Source organism: Lissotriton vulgaris, chromosome 12 (assembly GCF_964263255.1).
Source record: "Lissotriton vulgaris chromosome 12, aLisVul1.2, whole genome shotgun sequence".
Lineage (NCBI taxonomy): Eukaryota > Metazoa > Chordata > Amphibia > Caudata > Salamandridae > Lissotriton > Lissotriton vulgaris.
This window is the reverse complement of record NC_141700.1, coordinates 43,844,267-43,867,160: the sequence shown is the minus strand read 5'-3', so window position 1 is coordinate 43,867,160 and position 22,894 is coordinate 43,844,267. Positions and strand designations below refer to the sequence as shown.

At 43.8% G+C, this 22,894-nt stretch overlaps 1 protein-coding gene across 2 annotated transcripts in view; it reads left to right on the top strand.

Moving 5' to 3' along the window:
• The first annotated feature begins 8,571 nt into the window (after window positions 1-8,571).
• PDE4C (phosphodiesterase 4C) overlaps window positions 8,572-22,894 on the top strand; it is a 1,034,448-nt gene continuing 1,020,125 nt past the window's right edge. Inside the window, exon 1 of one of the 2 annotated variants that reach the window (XM_086946998.1) lies at window positions 8,572-8,694. The gene's annotated coding sequence lies outside the window, so the exon portion shown is untranslated. The remainder of the gene's footprint in view (window positions 8,695-22,894) is intronic. The other variant, XM_086946997.1, reaches the window with a different exon arrangement.

Genomic DNA, 22,894 nt, shown 5'->3' with positions numbered 1-22,894 from the left:
TGGTCATCTGCTGACCACAGGACTGAAGGCTGCCACCAGCTGTGCATGTTTGCATTCCAGCTTCTTCAAGCGTCATTCCTAAGTCTACAGAAAGGAATGTGGTTGTTGTTTTTAATTAAAGTTAGTTGCTTGGTGGGACAGTTAGTGGAGGACACTTTTTCATCATTTTAACTATTTAATTTGTTTCATGGATGTAAATATATTCTTTTTTGTGCAAGCTCTGGTTTTGGTTAAGAGGCAGGACGCCAACAGTTCGATTTAATACTAGGCCCAGGTGAAATTTTCATTTTGCACGTGTGATCTCACGTAAATGTCTCGAAATTTAGTGTAATTATCCAAATGCAAATTTGAACATCCCTATTTAATATCTGATTCCTAGCATAGGGAAATACCCCATGTTTACAAACAGGTAAAACTTTCTATTTTAGTGCTTCCCAAACTTTTAGAATGACAATAAACGTTCGCGACCAACCTAGCTTTAATGGATATTGGACATGGGCAATTATTTAATGTAATAGCAGGAATAGTTTGTAGACGTCACAACCTTTTTAATGCCCATCAATATGGACTTGGGCAAGATTCTGATCTGCCATAAAAGTGTCAGATGGTGGACTGCACTGGAGTCTGGAGCTGAAACACTTATCAGAGTGGGATGCTGGCCTGTGGCATCCTTTCACTAAAATCACAAGGCTTCTGAAAAATCTTGGTGTTGATACCAGTTATCATAGCAATTTTGGAAAACCCCTTCTGCAGCAAAGTATGGGGTAAGGCCTCGTAGATATTCGATGACCCAGTGATGTACTGCTGAATATATATATATATATATATATATATATATATATATATATATATATATATAGATAGATATATAGATAGATATATAGATCTAGATATATATAGCTTGTAGTTTGTTTTATATACTGACATTACTTGTATGTAGTAAGAACTGAAATGTATAATACAATTGAGGCGCCAAAGAGCAAACATATATAAAGTAAGCTAAAAATAAATGAAAAGGTTTAATACAATTATAGCTTCTATGTTTATATAAAATTGCACAGCCATAAAAATGTCAAAGTGAGATAATGATAGCAAGAAAAGTGTATATGTTTTATTAATCGTGAACTGTTCAAACTTAACATGAAGTCGCATAACGTGTGTGTGTGCTGATGTGTAGTGGTGTAAGGGGCACTGAAGATGGAAAAGAAGTAGATTGTGTACAGACACAATTTAAATGTGGGAGGAAAATTGTCCAAAATTTGAAATTGCTAAAACTCTCATTTTAGAAAAAAGTTCACTTTTCATTGAAGTCTGTGGAACGTGCATTCATTTCATTGTGATAACTATGAGTTTGCTTATTATCCATAATTATTCAAATGTTACTATTCATATCATTATTTTTTGTTATAAAACTCCTGAGCAACATAACATACAAATATCAATACAAAAACTGTTCTTGCTCTTTTAGTTGTTTCCCTTTGTCTTTGTATTCTTCCATCTTCATAGAAAGTTGAAGTCACTTCTGGAACTCAGTATTCATTCCAGTCTAAACTGTAGCCAACACGCGTTTCGTCATTGGTACATAAACCAAATCGACTTCCTCAGGACTGTACAAAAAAAATTGAAAGTCAGAAATGTTGTATTCAGTCTCATCCAAAGAAATGGTCCTCATTCACCAATCATGTCAAACATGTAAGAATACCCAAACTTCTTATATGTGTTCGAACTCTAATTACTGTTGTAGTGCCACCTTTTTTCCAAATTCTCGGGACGCTCCGAGAGTACTCCTATGATCCGTGTTCGCCGGCGTTATTTTTTTGCTATTATTTTATTACAGTTAAGACTACTTTTTTGCTATTGTTTTATTGTTGTTATCATATTAGTATTATTTTATATGATAGCATGTTAAATCAGTATTATAGTACACTATATTAGTTTTTATTTTCTTATTGTCTGCCAGATTTACAATAATTTTTTTCATTATAATTATTGTTACTTTTTGTATTATTCCTTTTCGATTTCTTCTCCTCCGCAAACGCTTGATAGTAGATGCTCCTTTGGCTTCTCCGGGGTGACTCCTTCTGTAAAACGCTTGGATTGCACTTCCATTTGTAAAAAATCCAAGCAAAGCTACAAAGCCTTGGAGATGAAGAGACGCTTTACTTAATCATAAGCATAGACCGCGTAATCTTCATTTACACCCAGGTATCTAACCAGTTTTTACTACTACCATTTTTATTCGCATTGCTTAAAAAAATTCCATTGAAACATTATTTTGTGAATTAAACAAAGTTCTGAGTGTTTGACTAACGAAACAAGAGTTGGTTTATGTCCAATCAGTTTATGATAATCAAGCGTCCTTTCACACAATTCAAGGCATAGTAGGTATGAAATATACCTCTAAATACCTAGGTCTGGAGAAGAGTTTGCAATTTTGGGATTTTTTTTCAACTTCCCTGGGAGACCTCTTAGTTTTCCGGGGTACTCGTACAGATTTCTCAAAAGGCGCAGCAGTATGTCTAGAGGAAGAGTACATTTCCACTTTTACCTCTCTTTCCGGGTGGAAAACATTCTTCTCCCTATGGAAACCCACGTCACTCAAGCTCCATGACATCTGGGTGTGCTCATTGGAAATCCCCAGTCTTGAAACAGGCTTACTTATTTTTGGGGGATTTTGTGATTCTGTGAAACTACTCAAGGTGTATCATGGCCATCAATTAGGATAGAGCAAGCGACAGAACCTATTGCCTCCCATGTGCATTTTAGTACCCCTGGCAACTACCCTGACTCCCACTAGTGTCAGATGTCGAGAATGCAGAAGCAGAAACTAAATGTAAAACGAGCTCCTATTGGCAGAGGAAAATCTTCGTTATGCCCAAGAAATCTTTCCAAAAGTGCACATTTTGCATTACATACATTTCCAAAAATGTTTCATTTTCGCCTATAATCTGATTTGAGCAGAAGATATCTCGAGTAAACCGTAAAATCATGACGCTGACACATTTTCTGAAACCAGTCTGCACCAGTTATTTCCTGTGACTTGTGAGCGGGAGATATACCTTGGCCAGCTTCACTTCAAGTTCTGCAGCAATACTAGCTAGGTAGAAACGAGAATGTATGTTTTAGGTGCAGGGATCCTTAATTTCCATCACACGTTGTTGTGTGTGGAAGTAAAAAGTTGAGAATTAGACCATGTAATTTATGGCGCCTCTCTGGTGTTAGGTGGAGTAAAGTTTCGGATCCTGCCTGTTATTCGTCACCCTGAGGTCTTGAAGATGGAATGAACCTGCGTGACCCTTAGCCGGTCCTTTCTGATTGGTTGCTTAGTAAAGCAATGTCTGGAGTGCGGAAGTGAACGGCTAATTACTGACCCCTTGCCACCAGGGTCACTTTCAGTCAGTAATTGGCTGGTCTGCTGTAAGTAACTGCACCCTTGTGTTGCTGCTTGACTTACAAATACGATTTCTAGCCCGCGAAAACTGGAAAACTGAAAAATCAATTTTGACTTCTTGTGTAATGAAAAACTTTGCAACACCAGGAATTTAACATATATTATAACCCATCATTTAAAAATGAATATATGTCTTTCACTCTTTCCAGTTGTAATAACTGGGTGTTTCTGCCAATTATCTTATCAATCAATATTTGAAAATACACTTCAGGCTCGAGTTTTTCACTAAATAGCAAACCAGTTCGTCATCCTGGTCAAAGATCATGTCTTCTCACTTCCTTTAATCTTATGACTCTTGGGGTGGTGTGTAAATGTGTGTCATATGTTGTCTGTGTCTCACCGCCCTCCACCAAAATCTCGACTGGGTTTGTTGTTCGGGTCTCTGTACGTTGGTGTTCTCTATTGTTCACTTGCAGATCACGCCACCCGGCTTTCCTGTGCCAACCGTACCCAAGTCATGTTCTCTAGGTCTTCCAGCGGGAGACCAGGTGAGCCAGCCTTACCAGTGCCAGCATTTAACACGTCTTATTTTCATTTAGTCCAGTTGAAGACCCAACCAACCAGCCTTACCCGGGCTAGCCGACATGTTTCTTTTTCCATGTCATCCAGTTGAAGACCGGCCACCCCACCTTACCTGTGTCCACCCAGCCCAAGTCTATGTGAACGAGAGTCGAAACAAACTGAACAAGAAAAAGTGGTCTCGCATTAGGAAAGTTTGAGCTATTGGTATTGTAAATGACACTTTTTTAATTTATGTGTTGGTTTTGAAAGTAGCAAAATTAATAGCTTTGTTAGTTACAATGTCAATAGTTTTAACTTTTCCAAATGTGACACCTATAGCATTTGTAATGCAATGTGTGTTGTATTTACGTGACTTAGATGTATTGATATTACAAATAACAATGGCTTTTAATTTTGTAAATAATTAATACTTAAATAAAAGTTATTGTAATTTATAATGGCAATAGCTTAAACGTTTGTAAATAACTTTTGTGAAGATTATGTTCAGTGTATTTTATTTAGTTAACAACGTTGCATTCTGGGACTTGTAGTGTAAGTGTTGATGTCGTACAAATGGGCTTAAACATTCCAGCAGCCCAAAATATGTTATCTAAGAAGCCAGGACAGGCTGAAAGTGTCAGACGGTACATGAGGACCCATGGCAGCTCTACTAGTAGCGTGTCCTGTTAAAGATAGTTTATCCAAAACCCACAAATATTTAATACCACAGTACTAGAGAGCAGCGCCAGCCATTTTATGAAGATACTAGGACTTGTGTCTAACATGTAGTCTATCGTCGCATGTATATAGCGCTTCATCCCTTATGTGCGGCTATGAAGCATATTTTCAGACGTTTAGCATTTTACATTTTGGGGGAGCTTGTAGTTGGCATAGTGTTTTGTTGATTGTGATCCTCTGTACACAGTTTTTCGGTGTCTTGCATGATTGACCAGAGAGGTGCTCCTAGCTTCTTTTAAGGCACAACGCTTAACAGCGTGATGGGAGGAGGACGATGCGGTGGGCAGGGAAGGGGGCGGAGCGGGTAAAAAAAAAAAAAGACGGAAGGAAGGCAGAGAGGGGAGGGGGAGGAGAAATGCAACAAAACGCGTGGAGAGCTTAGGAAATAGTGGGCGGATAGTGAAAGCTATACTTTGCTGGAAAGATGTGGGAAGCGATCCAAAACCCACAAATATTTAATACCACAGTACTAGAGAGCAGCACCAGTCATTTTATGAAGATACTAGGACTTGTGTCTAACATGTAGTCTATCGTCGCATTTATATAGCGCTTCATCCCTTATGTGCGGCTATGAAGCATATTTTCAGACGTTTAGCATGTTACATTTTGGGGGAGCTTGTAGTTGGCATAGTGTTTTGTTGATTGTGATCCTCTGTACAGAGTTTTTCGGTGTCTTGCATGATTGACCAGAGAGGTGCTCCTAGCTTCTTTTAAGGCACAACGCTTAACAGCGTGATGGGAGGAGGACGATGCGGTGGGCAGGGAAGGGGGCGGAGCGGGTAAAAAAAAAAAAAAGACGGAAAGAAGGCAGAGAAGGGGAGGGGGAGGAGAAATGCGACAAAACGCGTGGAGAGCTTAGGAAATAGTGGGCGGATAGTGAAAGCTATACTTTGCTGGAAAGATGTGGGAAGCGATTTCGTGATGTGCGTCGTACAGCTGTATAAACCGTCAATGGTAACATTGCTGGCAGGTAGGTGCTCGGCTGGACACCTTCAAGTGGTCCTGCTTTTAGTTAACAACGTTGCATTCTGGGACTTGTAGTGTAAGTGGTGATGTCGTACAAATGGGCTTAAAAATTCCAGCAGCCAAAAATATGTTATCTAAGAAGCCAGGACAGGCTGAAAGTGTCAGACGGTACATGAGGACCCATGGCAGCTCTACTAGTAGCGTGTCCTGTTAAAGATAGTTTATCCAAAACCCACAAATATTTAATACCACAGTACTAGAGAGCAGCACCAGTCATTTTATGAAGATACTAGGACTTGTGTCTAACATGTAGTCTATTGTCGCATTTATATAGCGCTTCATCCCTTATGTGCGGCTATGAAGCATATTTTCAGACGTTTAGCATGTTACATTTTGGGGGAGCTTGTAGTTGGCATAGTGTTTTGTTGATTGTGATCCTCTGTACAGAGTTTTTCGGTGTCTTGCATGATTGACCAGAGAGGTGCTCCTAGCTTCTTTTAAGGCACAACGCTTAACAGCGTGATGGGAGGAGGACGATGCGGTGGGCAGGGGAGGGGGCGGAGCGGGTAAAAAAAAACAACAAGCTTCTGTGTTATGCGAAACGGCGGGCAGGGGAGGGGGCGGAGCGGGGAGAGGTGCGGGAGGAGAGTAGGAGGAGGAGGGGGGAGGAGAGTAGGAGGAGGAGGGGGGAGGAGAGTAGGGGAGGCACGGCCTAGCGGCCGTGCACGCGCTTTTAAGCTCAATGCACATGCGCATTGAGCTTAAATTTCACGGGCACTGCAAGGAATCGCCACGATTCCTTGCAAGTTGGTTAAAGAGTGTTTAAGCCCCCATAGTCTCGCAAGCTCGATGCGCATGCGCATCGACAGGCGAGACCTAAAAAGTGGCCATCATCAGGAGTCAATGATAAGAGGTTATTTGTCAAGCGATACATGCCTCCATGTCAAGTCTTAGTTGTCCGGCATTCGGTGTTCCTTAAACATTGTAACATTCAATTAGGGACCTACAATTTAATCTCTAAAAAACATCCCCCATCATTTTTTTATTACCTTTTGCCCCCTGTGCGTTGAATTGCCTTCCTGGAATGGAGGAAGTCTAATGAAAATTGATACTTAAAAAATGACAAATGTACCTCTTTGAATTTGAAGGAACAGTACATCCTGGGCCCTCAGAGTATTAGGATACCAGGCAACTTCTAGCTTTCAGACCCCTACTCTGGTAACCAGGCAACTTCTAGCTTTCAGACCCCGACCCTGGTCTTCCTACCCTTGGCAAATGCCAAAGAAATGAACAAGTGTATATTTGTGTAGCTTTCCTTGAGCTCAAGGCTGCAGTCGGGTTGCATTCGTTGAGCTTGACTGACAGTCTACAACTAGGCGGAAGTAGGGATCCGTCGGGCCCACTCGCTTGACCTGGCTGGGAGTGTGGTGTAGCAGCACTAGTGACATCTGCAGCCATGTGTATATGTCAGGGCTCTTCCTACATGCACACTTTTCGACACAAGCGTGGTTTTGTGCAGAAGCCGTGTGCATGATTCAGAGCCGCACACAACTCCAACCACTTCCGGCTTAGGCCACATCTACACCACACACTATTCCAACCACAAATGTAAGTCACGCCCTCAACCAATCAGGCAAGACAAAAGCGTTGTGTAACCACACTAGTTGTGAATGTACACTACATGAATGCTGACAAACAACCACTACTTTCGTCTCGACTCTGAAGCAGCCAGTCCGCAAGCGTTGCATCACAAATGCCAGTAAATAGAATTAGGAATATGTGACTGAATCTTGGCTTCTCTAACGTATCCGCATTGTGTGATTCTAAACAAATTACTGTTCTTGTCTTTAAATCAAAATTTGGAGCGCTAAGTACTGTATAAATACTGCTCTCACACATCCGTATTTAGAGGTGTGTATGAAGATCGATATTAGCTGTTTGAAACGTGTCAAATTTGGCAACTTCACAGCTTGCAAAGCCAATAAATCCATGTGCAGGGCTTTAAGTGAGCCATGTCTCTCCGGGTCTCAGATCCCGTAGTATTTTAGTATGGATATTGAGAAAGGTCCCTATGGGGCCCTAGAGACGTGCTATTAACTTTACTGGGAAAGCCCAGTTGATTTCTGAATAATTAACATGTTCGGGTAATTCATACCGGTGTTTTAGTTCCTGTTTATATTTCGCATTTTACTGTATCTTGCACTCCATTAGAGCGTTGGCTATTTCTGTGAGGTTGTGTTTTCGTATTTTTTTTGTTCAGCAGATTACTCTTGTGTAGTGCTTATTTTCGGATGGGTCTCCTCCATGTGGTTATAACGGCCAGGATAGAGAGCGCTTCTGTACAGGTTCAAGGCAGTACGAGTTTCTTAGTGCCCCTGCGTGGGTCAAAAAGGTGTTCAGAATACATAGCCATCCGATCTTTGGCCTCTCTGCTGAGCGCACACAGACAACCACTGACAGAGCCAACGGCGCAGGCTGGTGTTCGGTATAAGTGAGTTGGCTTATTATATCTGAATGCAATAATAGAAAACTCAGAGGAATCAAAATCCCCCGTGGGCGCCACACTATCAGAATCCCAGAAATGTACTTTACTTTTTAAGCCACGCCCATAAATAACTACATAGGTCACGCTCCCTTTAGAGAACCGGCACTTTTTTTCCATCCCATCTAAAGCCCTGTCCATTTGACCTTGAATGTTGACAGACAGGAAAGCGCCTAGAGGCGAATCCGTTTCTGAGCGCGGCGCTCGGCACGTTCCCCCATGCCCCGCTGAGTTGACTCCGTGCCAGCCCCAGTGACGTCCACTCCCAGGCGCCGGGTGATGCCTGCGGGTCTGAGCGCTCCCGCGGGAGCTGAAAGGGTTAAGGCGCCCTGGTCCGAGGAAGTGTAACTGGATGCTGAAGCCGCCGAGACCCGAGTGAGAGCCGGAGCCCAGCGCCTCCATCACAGGCACGGCAGCATGGCAGGGTGAGGAGCTATGCCGCCCCCCTGCGCCCGCAGACCCCCCCAGAGAAACTCAGCTGCAGGAGCCGGATTCTGTGAGTACCACCCGCCCCCAGATCTGTCTGCCCGGAGCTGGCATTGTACATTGGACTAGCTGAGAGAGGTGTCCCCAGGTGGCAATGTGCAGGGGGGCATGGGCTAGTGAGAACTGTGTACCCAGGTGGCACAGTGCACGGGGGCATTGGATTTGTGTACCCACCCACCACCTGGGCACGTTATGTAATGTCACCCAGATGTGGGGACATTCGCCCTGCGCATGGGCTGCTTGCCAGTTTGCACCTCGTTTACGCAGCAAACTTTGTCCCTCTGTGCGTGTGAAGTTGGACCCGGGGTGCCCGAAGGTGACTTTGGGGTTTCGGGGTGGGGAGTTCCCTCCTGGCGTGAACTGTTCTCTCTGACACGTCAAACGCTGCCAGAGGTCGAGCTCCCGCCGGCGGCACTGGTGTTCACAGGGCAGTGTTTGCGGTCCGGGGTATGAACCTTGTGTCCAGGGCTGTGTGTCTCTGTGTGATCTGGGGCACGCTTCCCTGGGTGGGAGGTGGTGGGAAGTTAACGGGTGTCTTGTTACAGGAGGTGAGGGGCTCCGGGTCCTGTGTCTGTGTGTTATCAGCTAGACTGGACAGTATCCCCCCCACACACGTTATCAAAACACACAGAGGGAGGTGGGGGTAGCTGCGATTTCTCTTCTCTGACACAGAGGTGCTTAAATGACTTGTTCTTTTATTTGTCAATTTCTGTGTTCATGCCACCCTCCAGTGCTTTAAATGGGCGGGTACTGTCAGGTACTGAGTACCTGCACTTCTTGAATTTGAAAGGGTGAGTACCGGCACTTCTCGGCACTCCTGCAATATTTTTAACGGGAAAGTACCGGCACTTCTCAGAACTGCTGCAATACATTTAATGGGAGAGTACCAGCACTTCTCGGCACTCCTGCAACGCATTTAATAGGATAGTACCAGCACTGCTCCAATACATTTAATGGGAAAGTACCAGCACTTCTCAGCACTGCTGCAATTCATTTAACGGGAGAGTACCGGCACTTCTGGGCCCTCCTGCAATACATTTAACGGGAGAGTAACGGCACTCCTCAGCACTGCTGCAATACATTTAACGGGAGAGTACTGGCACTTCTCAGCACTGCTGCACTGCATTTAATGGGAGAGTACCGGCACTTCTCAACACTGCAGCAATACATTTAACTGAAGAGTACCGGCACTTCTGATTCCTCCTGCAATACATTTAACTTGAGAGTACCGGCACTTCTGATGCCTCCTGCAATACATTTAACGGGAGAGTTCTGGCACTTCTCAGCCCTCCTGCAATACATTTAATAGGAGAGTACCGGCACTTCTCACCACTGCTGCAATACATTTAATAGGATAGTACCGGCACTTCTCAGCACTGCTGCAATACATTTAATAGGATAGTACCGGCACTTCTCAGCACTGCTGCAATACATTTAATAGGAGAGTACCGGCACTTCTCACCACTGCTGCAATACATTTAATAGGAGAGTACCGGCACTTTTCACCACTGCTGCAATACATTTAATTGGAGAGTACTGGCACTTCTCAGGAGTAAACCATTACTCTAAATAGTGCACTTCTATATTTCCATTTAAAGTGCTGCCACCCTCCAAAGCACAAACTACACATAAAACATTTGCCCAACTTAAAACGAATGGCATTTGGACCACCCAGGGGGCGCGTTACACACACAAACTCATTCCACGGCTTTGTATAGTGCCACTAGCTGTAGTGGTGGCTACAGAGAGATAAGTGTCTTTGTACAGTCGGGGCTATGCTCTACTGTACATGTGATGCCTGTGGAAACTTTAGAGAATGTTTCCTAGGTACGTTTTGTTGAATATGTGGTCAGGGGGTAGCATGTTTGCCCTCAGACTGGGAGACCCCGTTTTGCTCCTCACTTGACCTAATTGTGACCTTGGGCAGATTGCTTTTTGCTCCAGTCGCCTCCCTGGAAATAACTAAAAACGTTTACATACATGTTAAACGTGGCTTTTAACCGAAGTCTAGATTTTTACCTGTGGTCTGGCGTGAGGTGCGCACATGCTAGCTACAAGGTAGTTATCAGTCTGTCTAAAGGAGACAGACAGAGGGACTTTTTAGAGTGAACAATGCTGGAAAGAGTGCCCTCTACAAGCTGTTAACAATTGTTTTCAAAGGGGTTCGTGGAATTTCTCTCTGTTATGTGTATTTGTAAAGTGCTTTGTCACCCGCAATGGTGTCCTGGCGCTGAGCAGGTGTGTGTGCTTGGCCCTGGCTAGGGCTGGTAAATCACCCGCAAGGGTATCCTGGTGCTAACCAGGTGTGCCTAGCCCTGGCTAGGATTGGTTAATCACCCGCGTGGGTATCCTGGTGTTGAGCAGGTGTGTGTGCCTAGCCCTGCCTGTGGTAGGTTGGGTAAACCCCCGCAAGGGTATCCTGGTGCTGAGCAGGTGTGTGTGCCCAGCCCTGCCTGTGGTAGGTTGGGTAAACCCCCGCGAGGGTATCCTGGCGTTGAGCAGGTGTGTGTGCCCAGCCCTGCCTGTGGTAGGTTGGGTAAACCCCCGCAAGGGTATCCTGGTGCTGAGCAGGTGTGTGTGCCCAGCCCTGCCTGTGGTAGGTTGGGTAAACCCCCGCGAGGGTATCCTGGCGTTGAGCAGTTGTGTGTGCCTAGCCCTGCCTGTGGTAGGTTGGTTAATTGAAAAGCAGGCCTTGAGCTTCTTGCAGAATTGAAGAGGAGGCTCTGGTGTGGGGTGGGAGGCCGTTCCGCGCTTTATGACCGATGTAAGAGAATGCACGCGGTATCCCTACACACTAGGCCTCGCGAGGGTTCTTGAAAGCAATATGTAAATAACCATATTTATTATGTATAGAAACAAGGACCCCCTGATAAGGATAGAGTTCCTGGGTCAGGGCAATTAATTTGCGGAAAATAAAACACCCAGACAACATGTAAATACTGGCATAGTTCAGGTAACAAATTAGTGATGAATGAAGAATAAAAATAACGCACTAAAGTTAGCACAGAAAATTCAATTAAAAAAATTGTGTAAAAATATCACAAGATGAATCATTGATATATTGATTAAAAACAGTAAAAAGGTTTCTTTCAGTAATTAATTGACAAATGCATAATGTTTAAATAATACAATGAAGAGATGGTTTCCGTCTACGCGTTTCGACACGTTCAAAGTGTCTTCCTCAGGACACAACCATCTTGTTACTGAAAATAGATAGACAATATTTTAAAATTCTGTCTCTGTGCTGGGCAGTGCATAAAAGTAAATACATACTGATGTAAGAGAATGCACGCGGTATCCCTACACACTAGGCCTAGCGAGGGTTCTTGAAAGCACTATGTAAATAACCATATTTATTACCTCACTGCCATTGGTACCTGCTGACCTCCACAAGGAACTAGTGATGTGCCAGCCTGAGCCTCCAGGCCCCATCACAACCTCTGTGTGAGCCAGCCCTCTGCCATCTTCCAGTTCCCCGTCGCTGGCACTTCCGGCCTCCTGCCCGCTGAGCTGCCCCCAGTTGAACCCCAGCATCAAGGGTCTTCTCATGAGATCAGAGATAAACAACATATAGAGAGCCCACGATAACGGAGAATTGGACTCTTTTTTTTTCTCGTTATTGTTTAGGTGTTTAGCCCCTTCGCTGCTTCTGACGGACAACGGCCATCGCGCGCACTACCTCCGTAGTGCTGCGCACGTCCGTTGGCCGTTGCGGCCCGCTCACTGCGCTAAACCGCTGCTCCGCGGCGGAATTGCCGCCGCAGTTAAGTGGTTTTTCATCACAAAGTAGCATCTTTGTTTATGAATAGTGAACTATTTGCCATGACTCAACCCTTGGCGTCCAGGCCACGGGAGAGCTGGGGGCCACTTAAGTGTTATTTGCCTGAAATTGGCTCGTTCCCCCTTTTGCAGCAGCCCACAGGAATAGTGCCTGCCGGGGTAGGTTAGACCTCCACGGCTGTTTCTGATGCAAGTGAGCACCTCTAAAATACGGAGGTGGACCATGACCCTTGGTATGAAGGGACGTTTACAGGTTGACTAATCTTTGATTTAGCAACAAAATGTGTATGTTGCCCCAGACAACAGTGTTTGTTATCTACTTGTCCATTTCTCTAAACAATGTACTTTGTACTGCTGCAATGAGTAATTAATATGCAGTTTTTGTTGTATATCACAGTGAAAATGGAAATTAACGTAAAAAAAAGTAGCATCTTGGTTAAGAGGATGTGGCCTAACTGTAGGGCGGTCAACCTCGAAGCTGGGGAACCGGGTTCGAGTCTCGGCAATGACGCTCAACACCCTGTGATTCTGGGCAAATCACTTAATCTCCCAGTGCCCAACAAAAATGAATGTGTCTGTCTGTAACACAACAGGTGCTCATGTAAAGCGCACCAAAACCTTCGGGTCGAGTTTGTGTGTATAAAACGCAAATGAAAAAAAAAATGCCTTGGTCACCTACAACATGCGATGAACCGACTTTATCCTTCTTTGAGGGACCGGAGTGACTGGGATTTTGTTAGGCCTGCTGTTAACCAAGGCCTTTCTTCTTTAATAATAAAAAAATATATACTATACACACTTACTCACTTTTTCGAGCAGTTCGATCACATACAGCAGAAACCACATAAAATGTCTGACATCCGCCTGTACTTCTTCTTCACCTGAAGCCCAGATTTGAATAGTTTTCGGAGTCCTATTTTTGTTTGCAAGTGGACTAAATCATCACTGGTAAAGCCAAAAGGTTTTGGCCATCAAAGGTTAATTGCATGAACCAAACCTTGGTGGCACACGAGGGAAGTATATAATGAAATGTATGGTATGGTTAACAAAATTCAGAGAAATGGACATTTTAACACAGGACTAAACCCTTTCCCCAGAAATATAGGAGTAAGTTGTAGAAAGAGCACGTTGAATTAATTCACTTTATACCCTGCAGGAGCATAAAACAGTCGCTCAGCTCAGCGCGAGCCAGCTCAGCCCCTCACGATACAGCTCCAGGAAATCGCATTCAAACTTTTTATCACTCGTCAGTATCTCACATCCACATATACTCCTCTTGTGGAGCAAGTGGTCCCCAAAATTATAGCATAAACAGAGCCAGCAGGTTTCCGAATGTTCTCCCAGAATAGTCACCTAATCAGATAACAGGATAGAGGCGAGCCAAGGCAGAGATCTCTCATTGACAGTCAACAATCACAAATGCTATTTTCCCTTCTTGAAGTGCAGAAAAGTGATGTAAATGTAAATGTGTGGTACTTGTATAGCACACGAATCACCCATGGGCATCTCGGTGCTTGTACGAATATCGTTGAGGAACCCTTCCTGGCCTTTCCCTGTGAGGCGTCCACTCCTGGGCACCCCCAAGGTGGAGGCCAGGCATCCTTAGCGTTGTGGGGGCCGTTGTGGAGATTAAGCAAGCTATTGCCCAGAGTTGCAGAGTGGGACTCCATGATTAGAATAGGCACCGAGGCGAGAATTATCAGGTCCGAGGAAGTTGAGCCCAAGACCCGCCGAGGTGGGGAATTGAACCCTGGTCCCAGGCTAGACCTCTGCATCAGGGTCTGCCGCTCTAACCATTGAGCCACACTTCTCCAGTGCAATTGATCGGCCCTGAAAGTAAGCACCTGAGATAGGCTGGTAACGCGGCATTGACATTTCTGCTACAGGCCCCTCATCCCAAAACAATTGATGTTTCACAAGATGCTAGTGACTTGTAATAATGTATTTTTTATTTTTAAGGAGTTTTATATAACGCTAGCTGGACCCGAGGGCATCAGAGCGCTTTACAACAATATGCAGTTAAGCAAGGCAGAGATCATAGTAGGACATAGAGATTTGTGACGAGTAGAGTTCAAACAGAAGGAGTAGAAAAATAGAACGAAAAAAAACCCTATGATTCGTACAGGTCACACAAAACGAGTAGCTGATACGATTTCTTCTTCGGAGTGGGGGGAAGGGGTAGAGAATCGCGAGAAAGGTTCATGGGGTTGGCACTGGTTGATAACTGTCATTGAAAATGTTTAATTGCCTTTCAAAACATTAAGGATCCTCTTTAGAGCAAAGAAAGTATAGACTGCAGTATAGTTTATTATGCTAGCTCAGTGGGTTTATGTACCTGCTGCTATTAGTTTTGATCTATTGCCGGTTCAGACAACTAGAAATCATGTCTTTCGGGGGTCATTAAAATGAGTGTATTCTGTGGTGTTGTATTGTCAGTTCTTAGAGGCTTCAATATTTTAGTGCAATATAAAATGTAGGTATTGCTTTCTTTTGTTTGTTTTGCACACAATTAGAAGTTGCATGGGGAATTTTGAAGATGGGTTAAGATTTACCTTTAAGTGAGTCGGATATATCAGTATATTTGGCCATCAAAAGTTTTGAAGACACATCTTTGGTAACAATGTGCATTAAGATCTATATATAATGCATTTTATGTCACCAGAGATATGTTTATTGTGAGGTTGAATTAGAGGAAATACTTTATGAAGATATTGTGAATTAATGATGTTGGGAGTCATAGTCGACCAGATTACGCTAAACAAACCCTGCCTTGTTACTTAATCTGACAGAAAAAACCCTTCTGACAACAATCTCTTAAAGCAACAATCTATGAGGCAACACTACAATATAACGTACATACAGTACAATCTTTCTCTGGTTGACAATCCCCATGCATGACATTGTCTAAAGTAATTGCTTAGAATCGTATAAGAACAATCGACTGACTCTTTCGCAAGCGTACTCATGTGCTCGAGACGTGAATAATGAGAATCACCTTTCACCGATAAATACTCAAAATTAGGAAAGACGTGGGTGCCATCTATACCGCATGTTTTTATCGAAGGATAACTGTCGAACACAAGAGTACTTGCTGTCTTGGAATAAATTCACTTCCATTACCCCCAGAATTCTCATGAATGTGGTTAGTTATTTAAGACCTAAGGTTTAAATACTCTATTATACCTTATCTGTTGACATGCTTGATAGAAAGTTCTTTATCTGTTGACTTCTTTTTCTACGGTTGCTTGTCCATTTCCATGTTTCAGAGTACGTTCTTCTGGTTGACTTGTTTAGTAGACAATAGTTTCTCCATTGATTAGTTATACAGGAAAATTACTCGTCTTTCACTTCTACATAACAAGTTACACTCCATTGACGAGTTAGATGGAAAGTTGATTCTACATCAGGGGTAACACGAGCTATATATATGCAAACCTTTTTCCTTCTTCTATCTCTCTGCTACCCTTCTCAATCCAAATAACTGACTAACATATCCACCACTCAAATTACTTTCATATTTCAGTATACTAATTCACCACTAATCCTTTAAAGGTTCCGGAGTAGCATGTTACTCACTGAAAAAGCTCTTCAACCCCTCATCAGGGGTAGTGAGTGCTTTATAAATGCAATTAGAATACAATACAATACATTGACCTGTTTGATAGAACACACAACAACAAAAGTAGCCTCTTCGCATTCACATATCACAGTGTTTACGCAATGAAAGTTTACTAAAAAAAAATGCCTGGCTCAGAAACACATAAGAAATCAATCATTTTTATATATGCAATTAATTATTTCAGAAAAACAAGTACTGGAGTGTAACAACAAGGTGCAATGATTATTTCTAGAATGTATATATATATGTGGTTGTCACAAATGTGAAATAAATGATCAACTTGTTTGATAGCACAGCGTTCCTCAATTGAATTTTATGATGGAATGGTTTTCTCCATTAACTTGCGTAATAGAATGATATGTCCCCATTAACTTGTATATAGAATGTTGCTTGTGCATTGACTTGTATGAATGAAAGTTGCTTCTACAACGACTAACACAACAGTGTGTGAGAAACGTGCATCTTATTCTTTGAAACCTTTGTCAAGAGATTCTTTAAATGTATAGTTCATCAATTGTGAGCGTGGAATGAAAGACAGAAACTATTTACAACTGATGAGAGTGTTTCTCTGAGCCAAGATCTGGTCTTGTGGCTGAACGCAGGGGTGTGACTATTAATAGTGTAGCAGGTATAGTGGCACCGGGGCTCGGGGAACTTGGCACAGAGACCATTTATCACAGATTCGTTGGTGCACAAGTAAATGTCCGATTGTTTGTAAATCTGTGTAGACTAGACATTCGTTTGGCAGAGACAGGAGCTGAGGGGGAGTTTTTGCCAAGGAATACACATGTTGTTTAAATAAGGAAGTTGGGATTAGAACTTGGGTCTGTCTGACACACTGTTGACAAGACCACACTGGGCAGTTCACGCTGCTGCCATCTTATGCCTAGAAATGCAACTGCAGCAGCGGGTGGTATGTTGAGAGCAGCATTATTAATTGGGCACCTTCCTGGAGAACCCCCACCCCCTTGTTCACAGGGGATACAGGCTCACTAGTCACTAAAACACCTAAAAGATGTCTTTTGGGACTGCTGAGACTTCTGCCCCAGCAGGCTGGCACATAATAACCTTCCATTGCACCCCACCCTGCCGCGGTGCCGCGAACCTGCCAAAGGCGGTAATGCAAGCAACGAACATTGGATCCTGTGCCCTTCGGTTGTGTGTTTGCATTCATTCATTATTTCAGAACTTTATCTGTTGTAAAACCATTAGTAGATAAGTCACAGAAATATGCCTTCAGGGCCCTGCTGCCGTCCGTTATCCAAACTCAAACGTGCCTTCAAGGCCCGAGGGCGTTTCGGTGTCCAGCTTTGTCAAACGGCAGCTCCCTCTCCCGGCCTTAGCTTATTCTGCTGTGTTGTGCCTACGCCTTGAACCCCGTTCCTTGAATCAGGATCGTAACTATCAATAGCGTAGCAGGTGCAGTGGCACCTGGGCTCAGCCGTTTCCGGACACAGAAACCACTTATTGCACACTAATCGGTGCAATTGTAAATGCTGGTTGTTTGTAAGTCTCGTGAGAACGGGCATTAGTTTATTTGTCAGAAATTCAAATTTTGGCTGGTAGAGACTTGAGGTACCAACTAGCTGCTGTTACCCTGCCTGTAAATGAATGAACATTTTGGTGGGGGCAGGTCCCCGTGACCATTCCACACCCTCCGGCCTCAGCAGGTTGGATCTCTAACACTGAATCAACACGGAAGCGGTAATGTGCCCTCGCGTCCATGCAAGCGAAGCAGAGCATGTTTGTATCGTCAGCAGGTAAAGCTAATGCGGCCATAAACGCCACTGCTGCCACCAGTAAACACGGTAATGGACATTAGATGTTTCTGGAAACTTGCGGCCCTGGCACAGCTCTGTTTTGGAGTCGATGGAGTTCGTATGGTTCTTCCAGAGAGGCCAGCCGCGTGCAGCCCTCCCGTGGTATTTCAACCCAGCACGTGGCTACGTTGTTGTGGCGCCACCCGCAGGTCTGCTGAACTCTCGCGTTATCAGCAGGCGCGCGCTGATTGGCTGCTGTCACCGCACGAGCGCACCGCGGCACGTACTGCTCTCTGATTGTGAAAAGACACGTTTGCCTGCGCCTGCACTTGGAAAATGTGAGCTGGCAGTCAGCAGAGGTCATGGAGAACGAGGCTGCCCACACGTTCACCCCAGACCTCAGGACTCGGGAGTCACTGTCTCTGGAAGCAGAGAATAAAGGTGGAGGTATGGACTTCAAAAGTTTAGCAAAGTGCAAACCAATTCACATGTTCTACTTTGCTGGAGCTTTTAAAATCGTAGAGGTTCCTTTGCAAAACGTTAATCTAATGGTTTATTTCATAGAGCTCTAATTCAGCAAAGAACCCATACTTCCACCCTAATAGCAGACATCTAGTCTTAGCCAACTCAGTGGTGCTCGTTTATCGGCCTCAGAAGGATGAAAGGCTAAGTGAACCTGCCATGTTTTATGCCGGTGACCAGATGGTCATCCTGTTCGTTGCCAAGAACAACAAGTGGGAAATAGCACAAACCTGACTCAACAACGTGCAGTTCGATGGCTTTGACCCCCCCAGGCGCTACCCATTGTCAAGTCAATTGGATTTGCAGTTGACACCAACCTCCCCTCAATGAATACATCGCCTAAAAAACAAGGACAGCCGAATGCCAGCCCCCTCTGCTAAAGAAACAATAACGTTTCCTTGCAGGAAGTAACTTGAGAACTGTTGTTCGAGCCCTTATACTCTCGCATTGAGATTTTGGAATCACCACAGAACTTAGTTTTTCAGACTCAAGGCTGCTCGCCTTATGAACGTCACACTGCTGTAGCTTGTCTCATCCAGGGTCTGAAGAAATATGATCACATCACCGCCATCCCCATGGCACTCCCTTGGTTCCCTTTGTTGGTCCCCCATCATCTTATAAACCAGCTGCATTGTTTACAATGCCACCATGACTGGCATATCTGACTATCAAGCTTACACTCTTAAACGGCTCTTGGCACACCTGCTGCCAGGTGCAGTCAGGACAGCACCAGACTGCAGACAAAGAAGTGTTAAAAAGAAAAATGGCTTCAGGCCTTTTCCATCTCTGCACCCAGGATCTGGAAGGATATTCCTGTATCCCTCAGGACATCTGCCGCACAACTCTAAAGAAATGAAGGAAAAAGTTGAAGACACACCTCTTTAAAGAACAGTACACCATGATGCAGTAACACTCCTCAAGCAAGCACTCTCTCAAAGTCCTTAGTAGCGTTCCCTTTGCCTGTACAGCATCCCACTGCCTTTTATCTAGGTTGATGTTGTACAAATGCTGAAATACAAACACATACATGCATATAAACTGGGTCCTGAACTGAAACCAAAGGTTTACTGAGACACCAGCCATCTAGAGAAAAAATGTGCCATGTGCATCGGGATGATTTTGAAAAATTATTACATGTCACATCACGTGTAGGTTTTAAAGGTGGATTCAACGAGTCTGCTCTTTAAACTAGGGTTGAGCAAAATCATACGTTTGCCAGTCGAAGTGTTTGAAATGCACAACATTTTAATTTCACAGAATTGTGAAGCTTATTTGATTTCTCCTCATTTTGCCCTAGAAGCCTGATTTTGAAAAAGTTTGGCGGAAATTTTCCAGCTTAAAATAGTTTTCTCTCTGCAAGAACCTATGTTTAGTGGATGACTTCAGACTGTTTTTAAAGCTGAACTCCTTTATTGAAGATGGCTCCGTGAGTGTAACACTAGCAACTGGTGTCTCCAGGGATCTCTAGTTCTGATCTTGAATGTCAGGGGCAACTCTGCCTTTCATTCTTATCAAGCCCTGTAAATTTAGTACCTTTACATTTGGCCAAAGTGATACTAGTTGTTTCTTACACTAAGAAATGGCAGAAATGTGGTTTGCAACAGTATGTTCAAACACCTTATTATTGTTGAGTTAACTAACTTTTAGCAAACTTTAAGGCACACTCCACATGATTGAAGATGGCCTTTAATAAGTTTGCTCTCACAATCTTTAAATGCATGTCGATCTGTGGAATTAGTTTGTAGACTGCCCTTTGTTTTCCAGTCCTGCCATAGAGGCAGGACTAGCAGTACGGCCAGCCTAATGTAATAAACAATGTTGTAAATAAACAAAACATAATTATATGCAACCGCTGATGGGCTTTTAGGTCAACCGTCTACTTCCATTTTCTTCAGCTCTCATTCACCTGTTGCTTCCACCTACCCCAACATACAGCATGGAGGAACGAGTCAGCCAATATCAGCCATTAACTCATTCTCTTTGAGTACCAGGATTCTCTTTTCCCTGATCACATGTGCCCATCCTCCCAAATTCCGTGCCAGGGTTGATGTGCCAATACTTTTCCTATATTTTTGGTTCACATTCTAATTAGAAGACTGTGTTTGCCACTTTTATCCAGTGATGTATTTTTTTTCTTATTATTTTTGCATTTGTTGCATATAAAAAAATTAATTAACCATCACCCCAGTTTGTCAAGGCTAGCTCTATACGTTTTGAAAACAATGGCTTTATTCTCTATTTGAGTCATGCGGTAGCGGCTTCTTAGTACACAGGAACTGATCACAGGCAGATACGGATACCAAAGCAAGGAAAGTTAACAGCATACCCACTTTTAAAAGATGCACAGCCATATTGATTGAGCCACAGTGGTCAAAATAGGCGGCATACAATCGGATTCGAATATTACCGCACATTACTCCTAAATGGTGCCCCTGTGGGGTGCTTTGAGCAGAATCAACTGTCTATGGAGGAGCTGACTGCTCTGGTACATGGGCTTAATGAGCCCCAAGTAAAATATTATTTTGTTGTTTTGCCACTCCATTTCCTTTTGTAGCAAGACACTTTATAAGGCCATTAATCACAATACCCTCTTGTGGTCATCTATGGTGGTGCTGCAAGGCAACAGAAATTACTTTAATGTTAACCCTGGGCGGTGAACTCCGTTCTGCTCGGAGGCTTTGCGGAATTTCCTGCATTCCGAGTGACCCGGAGTTCTGAAAAACTCTGCTTTGCGTTGCGTAGCGTAGTTTCTTTACTCACTCACGTTCGTCAACGTCAAGTTGGTGACCGCGAGTGAGGAAAATCAACCTCTCGGCAAGATATTTCCTCATTTGCGAACGTTAACATCGAGTTGGCGAGCGCGAGCAAATCAACATCCCGGCAAGATTTCTCAACGCGGGGGTTAGGTTTCTCATTGCGAGTGGTCGCCTATCCTCACGACAGCTTGCGTTAAGAAACTGCCCGTTTGCGTTGAGAAAGCTGCTGCTCGAGTAAAAATCTACTCGAGCGGCAGAAAAGGAGAGCAGGGGCAGCTTGCACTGTGCATGGTGCCGTTCACAATGATTACACAGTTCGGACAAGCATCCGGCACTGTGCAATCACCGCAAACTGCATTTTTCTATCATACTCAGCCGCTCGCGTAGCTCTGCGTAGTGCGGCTGAGTATTTTTTTGCACTTTGCATAGTGCCACGTAGTGCAACTCGGCGAACTCCGCCCAGGGTTATTTAATGTCAGACCCGTCCTGGGACTGTATATAAATTACTTGCTTCACCTGCAGATGAAGTCTCGCCAGTCTTAGTAATGCCCTTTGTGCTCGATTGGTGTATACTCCTTGCAAAATAGCTATATTTGGAGTTTCTAGGGTCAAACTTTGTGCCCCCTAGCAGTGTCCAACCCTGAGAGAAGGATGTGTCCCTGTATGCTCTGCTTTGTGGAGGGAATAGATTACTTTATACTCTTCTATGGTTAGAGAAGCGTGGGGTAGTTTCCACTTCCTCCTCTTCCAAGAGCCCCACTACTTCAGCTATCATTAGTTCAGCAGGTGCAGTGGCACCGGATCACAGGGCTGTGTGAAGCAGATCTGCTAAATCTGCCTTTTGTTGATCTATGAGGTCCCAGCAGGCCCATTGTTCCTGCTTGCATGAGGGTCCATGGCACCTTTGGTACACAACTAAAGCATGTCTCCTGCATGTGTTGAAAAGTGTGGTCTACACCCAAAAAAATGGTTGTAGTTGTATGATGGTGCCGTCCACAGTGTGGTGTTATGTTTATGGTGTGACATATGAGTGCAGTTGTTTAACTGCGCAGCAGAAGCGGTGTGTGTTATTTTGAATATTTATGGTATGATGTGAGCACCTAGTTTGGTGTAGTTGATATGCATTTCATGCTCTATATTTCTTTACTTTGTTGGTCACTGTCTGGTGGTTGTTTTAGTACATGTTATGTTGTTCTCTCAGTGAAAGAGAGGAAGCCTGTTATATCTTATGTGAGCAAGTTTGTTTCATGCTCCTAGCAGTATTTAAGATTTAGGTACATGTTGGATGTTTCTGTTTAGGTACTGTGTTTTATGATGTATATTCATGTCTTGTTGTTTCGATGGGTGCATGTTTGATTGGTATGTGTAATGCGTTACATGTAATTTGAGTAGTGCCTAAAAGCAAGGTCTTTTCCTGGAATAAGCTTGGGCATGAGTCTGCATTAAAAGTTGTATGCATAATGGTAGCCTCCGGTCTTGTAATGAAATCAATGTCCTCTCTGTTGTATCCATAGATTAATGGGTTTTGACTTCTTTCGTAATGCCAGGGGTGGTGCAGCTTGTTTCTATTGCCAGTGCGTTTAACAAAGTCTAAAACCTTGCTGCTCCTTTCGTGTGGATTGTGTGATGTTGAAGTGTTCATTGGCTGGGTATAGGTCACATGACAATGGTGGGAGGGGGGGTGTGTTGGCTGTCATATTTCTTGATGGGTAGGATGATATATGGACCGTCTAAACCTAAATGAAGTTGTAGGATTAAGACTGATAACGATGG